Here is a 7103-nt window from a genome sequence, read left to right on the forward strand (position 1 = left end):
CCAGAGTCTGGAGGGAGACCTGTATCAGATAGACAGATCATCTGGAGACATAACATTACGTTATCCATACCACCAGAGTCTGGAGGGAGACCTGTATCATATAGACAGATCATCTGGAGACATAACATTACGTTATCCATACCACCAGAGTCTGGAGGGAGACCTGTATCAGATGGACAGATCATCTGGAGACATAACATTAAGTTATCCATACCACCAGAGTCTGGAGGGAGACCTGTATCAGATAGACAGATCATCTGGAGACATAACATTACGTTATCCATACCACCAGAGTCTGGAGGGAGACCTGTATCAGATGGACAGATCATCTGGAGACATAACATTACGTTATCCATACCACCAGAGTCTGGAGGGAGACCTGTATCAGATAGACAGATCATCTGGAGACATAACATTACGTTATCCATACCACCAGAGTCTGGAGGGAGACCTGTATCAGATGGACAGATCATCTGGAGACATAACATTACGTTATCCATACCACCAGAGTCTGGAGGGAGACCTGTATCAGATAGACAGATCATCTGGAGACATAACATTACGTTATCCATACCACCAGAGTCTGGAGGGAGACCTGTATCAGATGGACAGATCATCTGGAGACATAACATTACGTTATCCATACCACCAGAGTCTGGAGGGAGACCTGTATCAGATGGACAGATCATCTGGAGACATAACATTAAGTTATCCATACCACCAGAGTCTGGAGGGAGACCTGTATCAGATAGACAGATCATCTGGAGACATAACATTACGTTATCCATACCACCAGAGTCTGGAGGGAGACCTGTATCAGATAGACAGATCATCTGGAGACATAACATTACGTTATCCATACCACCAGAGTCTGGAGGGAGACCTGTATCAGATAGGCAGATCATCTGGAGACATAACATTACGTTATCCATACCACCAGAGTCTGGAGGGAGACCTGTATCAGATAGACAGATCATCTGGAGACATAACATTAAGTTATCCATACCACCAGAGTCTGGAGGGAGACCTGTATCAGATGGACAAATCATCTGGAGACATAACATTACGTTATCCATACCACCAGAGTCTGGAGGGAGACCTGTATCAGATGGACAGATCATCTGGAGACATAACATTACGTTATCCATACCACCAGAGTCTGGAGGGAGACCTGTATCAGATAGACAGATCATCTGGAGACATAACATTACGTTATCCATACCACCAGAGTCTGGAGGGAGACCTGTATCAGATAGACAGATCATCTGGAGACATAACATTAAGTTATCCATACCACCAGAGTCTGGAGGGAGACCTGTATCAGATAGACAGATCATCTGGAGACATAACATTACGTTATCCATACCACCAGAGTCTGGAGGGAGACCTGTATCAGATGGACAGATCATCTGGAGACATAACATTACGTTATCCATACCACCAGAGTCTGGAGGGAGACCTGTATCAGATAGACAGATCATCTGGAGACATAACATTACGTTATCCATACCACCAGAGTCTGGAGGGAGACCTGTATCAGATGGACAGATCATCTGGAGACATAACATTAAGTTATCCATACCACCAGAGTCTGGAGGGAGACCTGTATCAGATGGACAGATCATCTGGAGACATAACATTACGTTATCCATACCACCAGAGTCTGGAGGGAGACCTGTATCAGATGGACAAATCATCTGGAGACATAACATTACGTTATCCATACCACCAGAGTCTGGAGGGAGACCTGTATCAGATGGACAGATCATCTGGAGACATAACATTACGTTATCCATACCACCAGAGTCTGGAGGGAGACCTGTATCAGATGGACAGATCATCTGGAGACATAACATTAAGTTATCCATACCACCAGAGTCTGGAGGGAGACCTGTATCAGATAGACAGATCATCTGGAGACATAACATTACGTTATCCATACCACCAGAGTCTGGAGGGAGACCTGTATCAGATAGACAGATCATCTGGAGACATAACATTACGTTATCCATACCACCAGAGTCTGGAGGGAGACCTGTATCAGATAGACAGATCATCTGGAGACATAACATTACGTTATCCATACCACCAGAGTCTGGAGGGAGACCTGTATCAGATAGACAGATCATCTGGAGACATAACATTAAGTTATCCATACCACCAGAGTCTGGAGGGAGACCTGTATCAGATGGACAAATCATCTGGAGACATAACATTACGTTATCCATACCACCAGAGTCTGGAGGGAGACCTGTATCAGATGGACAGATCATCTGGAGACATAACATTACGTTATCCATACCACCAGAGTCTGGAGGGAGACCTGTATCAGATAGACAGATCATCTGGAGACATAACATTACGTTATCCATACCACCAGAGTCTGGAGGGAGACCTGTATCAGATGGACAGATCATCTGGAGACATAACATTACGTTATCCATACCACCAGAGTCTGGAGGGAGACCTGTATCAGATGGACAGATCATCTGGAGACATAACATTAAGTTATCCATACCACCAGAGTCTGGAGGGAGACCTGTATCAGATAGACAGATCATCTGGAGACATAACATTACGTTATCCATACCACCAGAGTCTGGAGGGAGACCTGTATCAGATAGACAGATCATCTGGAGACATAACATTACGTTATCCATACCACCAGAGTCTGGAGGGAGACCTGTATCAGATAGACAGATCATCTGGAGACATAACATTACGTTATCCATACCACCAGAGTCTGGAGGGAGACCTGTATCAGATAGACAGATCATCTGGAGACATAACATTAAGTTATCCATACCACCAGAGTCTGGAGGGAGACCTGTATCAGATGGACAAATCATCTGGAGACATAACATTACGTTATCCATACCACCAGAGTCTGGAGGGAGACCTGTATCAGATGGACAGATCATCTGGAGACATAACATTACGTTATCCATACCACCAGAGTCTGGAGGGAGACCTGTATCAGATAGACAGATCATCTGGAGACATAACATTACGTTATCCATACCACCAGAGTCTGGAGGGAGACCTGTATCAGATAGACAGATCATCTGGAGACATAACATTACGTTATCCATACCACCAGAGTCTGGAGGGAGACCTGTATCAGATAGACAGATCATCTGGAGACATAACATTACGTTATCCATACCACCAGAGTCTGGAGGGAGACCTGTATCAGATGGACAGATCATCTGGAGACATAACATTACGTTATCCATACCACCAGAGTCTGGAGGGAGACCTGTATCAGATAGACAGATCATCTGGAGACATAACATTACGTTATCCATACCACCAGAGTCTGGAGGGAGACCTGTATCAGATGGACAGATCATCTGGAGACATAACATTACGTTATCCATACCACCAGAGTCTGGAGGGAGACCTGTATCAGATGGACAGATCATCTGGAGACATAACATTACGTTATCCATACCACCAGAGTCTGGAGGGAGACCTGTATCAGATGGACAGATCATCTGGAGACATAACATTACGTTATCCATACCACCAGAGTCTGGAGGGAGACCTGTATCAGATAGACAGATCATCTGGAGACATAACATTAAGTTATCCATACCACCAGAGTCTGGAGGGAGACCTGTATCAGATAGACAGATCATCTGGAGACATAACATTACGTTATCCATACCACCAGAGTCTGGAGGGAGACCTGTATCAGATGGACAGATCATCTGGAGACATAACATTACGTTATCCATACCACCAGAGTCTGGAGGGAGACCTGTATCAGATGGACAGATCATCTGGAGACATAACATTAAGTTATCCATACCACCAGAGTCTGGAGGGAGACCTGTATCAGATAGACAGATCATCTGGAGACATAACATTACGTTATCCATACCACCAGAGTCTGGAGGGAGACCTGTATCAGATAGACAGATCATCTGGAGACATAACATTACGTTATCCATACCACCAGAGTCTGGAGGGAGACCTGTATCAGATAGACAGATCATCTGGAGACATAACATTACGTTATCCATACCACCAGAGTCTGGAGGGAGACCTGTATCAGATAGACAGATCATCTGGAGACATAACATTACGTTATCCATACCACCAGAGTCTGGAGGGAGACCTGTATCAGATAGACAGATCATCTGGAGACATAACATTAAGTTATCCATACCACCAGAGTCTGGAGGGAGACCTGTATCAGATGGACAAATCATCTGGAGACATAACATTACGTTATCCATACCACCAGAGTCTGGAGGGAGACCTGTATCAGATGGACAGATCATCTGGAGACATAACATTACGTTATACATACCACCAGAGTCTGGAGGGAGACCTGTATCAGATAGACAGATCATCTGGAGACATAACATTACGTTATCCATACCACCAGAGTCTGGAGGGAGACCTGTATCAGATAGACAGATCATCTGGAGACATAACATTACGTTATCCATACCACCAGAGTCTGGAGGGAGACCTGTATCATATAGACAGATCATCTGGAGACATAACATTACGTTATCCATACCACCAGAGTCTGGAGGGAGACCTGTATCAGATGGACAGATCATCTGGAGACATAACATTAAGTTATCCATACCACCAGAGTCTGGAGGGAGACCTGTATCAGATAGACAGATCATCTGGAGACATAACATTACGTTATCCATACCACCAGAGTCTGGAGGGAGACCTGTATCAGATAGACAGATCATCTGGAGACATAACATTACGTTATCCATACCACCAGAGTCTGGAGGGAGACCTGTATCAGATAGACAGATCATCTGGAGACATAACATTACGTTATCCATACCACCAGAGTCTGGAGGGAGACCTGTATCAGATGGACAGATCATCTGGAGACATAACATTACGTTATCCATACCACCAGAGTCTGGAGGGAGACCTGTATCAGATGGACAGATCATCTGGAGACATAACATTAAGTTATCCATACCACCAGAGTCTGGAGGGAGACCTGTATCAGATAGACAGATCATCTGGAGACATAACATTACGTTATCCATACCACCAGAGTCTGGAGGGAGACCTGTATCAGATAGACAGATCATCTGGAGACATAACATTACGTTATCCATACCACCAGAGTCTGGAGGGAGACCTGTATCAGATAGACAGATCATCTGGAGACATAACATTACGTTATCCATACCACCAGAGTCTGGAGGGAGACCTGTATCAGATAGACAGATCATCTGGAGACATAACATTACGTTATCCATACCACCAGAGTCTGGAGGGAGACCTGTATCAGATAGACAGATCATCTGGAGACATAACATTAAGTTATCCATACCACCAGAGTCTGGAGGGAGACCTGTATCAGATGGACAAATCATCTGGAGACATAACATTACGTTATCCATACCACCAGAGTCTGGAGGGAGACCTGTATCAGATGGACAGATCATCTGGAGACATAACATTACGTTATCCATACCACCAGAGTCTGGAGGGAGACCTGTATCAGATAGACAGATCATCTGGAGACATAACATTACGTTATCCATACCACCAGAGTCTGGAGGGAGACCTGTATCAGATAGACAGATCATCTGGAGACATAACATTACGTTATCCATACCACCAGAGTCTGGAGGGAGACCTGTATCAGATAGACAGATCATCTGGAGACATAACATTACGTTATCCATACCACCAGAGTCTGGAGGGAGACCTGTATCAGATGGACAGATCATCTGGAGACATAACATTACGTTATCCATACCACCAGAGTCTGGAGGGAGACCTGTATCAGATAGACAGATCATCTGGAGACATAACATTACGTTATCCATACCACCAGAGTCTGGAGGGAGACCTGTATCAGATGGACAGATCATCTGGAGACATAACATTACGTTATCCATACCACCAGAGTCTGGAGGGAGACCTGTATCAGATGGACAGATCATCTGGAGATATAACATTACGTTATCCATACCACCAGAGTCTGGAGGGAGACCTGTATCAGATGGACAGATCATCTGGAGACATAACATTACGTTATCCATACCACCAGAGTCTGGAGGGAGACCTGTATCAGATGGACAGATCATCTGGAGACATAACATTACGTTATCCATACCACCAGAGTCTGGAGGGAGACCTGTATCAGATGGACAGATCATCTGGAGACATAACATTAAGTTATCCATACCACCAGAGTCTGGAGGGAGACCTGTATCAGATAGACAAATCATCTGGAGACATAACATTACGTTATCCATACCACCAGAGTCTGGAGGGAGACCTGTATCAGATAGACAGATCATCTGGAGACATAACATTACGTTATCCATACCACCAGAGTCTGGAGGGAGACCTGTATCAGATGGACAGATCATCTGGAGACATAACATTACGTTATCCATACCACCAGAGTCTGGAGGGAGACCTGTATCAGATAGACAGATCATCTGGAGACATAACATTAAGTTATCCATACCACCAGAGTCTGGAGGGAGACCTGTATCAGATGGACAAATCATCTGGAGACATAACATTACGTTATCCATACCACCAGAGTCTGGAGGGAGACCTGTATCAGATGGACAGATCATCTGGAGACATAACATTACGTTATCCATACCACCAGAGTCTGGAGGGAGACCTGTATCAGATAGACAGATCATCTGGAGACATAACATTACGTTATCCATACCACCAGAGTCTGGAGGGAGACCTGTATCAGATAGACAGATCATCTGGAGACATAACATTACGTTATCCATACCACCAGAGTCTGGAGGGAGACCTGTATCAGATAGACAGATCATCTGGAGACATAACATTAAGTTATCCATACCACCAGAGTCTGGAGGGAGACCTGTATCAGATAGACAGATCATCTGGAGACATAACATTACGTTATCCATACCACCAGAGTCTGGAGGGAGACCTGTATCAGATGGACAGATCATCTGGAGACATAACATTACGTTATCCATACCACCAGAGTCTGGAGGGAGACCTGTATCAGATAGACAGATCATCTGGAGACATAACATTACGTTATCCATACCACCAGAGTCTGGAGGGAGACCTGTATCAGATGGACAGATCATCTGGAG

This window comes from Oncorhynchus mykiss, chromosome 27 (genome assembly GCF_013265735.2).
Source record: "Oncorhynchus mykiss isolate Arlee chromosome 27, USDA_OmykA_1.1, whole genome shotgun sequence".
NCBI lineage: Eukaryota > Metazoa > Chordata > Actinopteri > Salmoniformes > Salmonidae > Oncorhynchus > Oncorhynchus mykiss.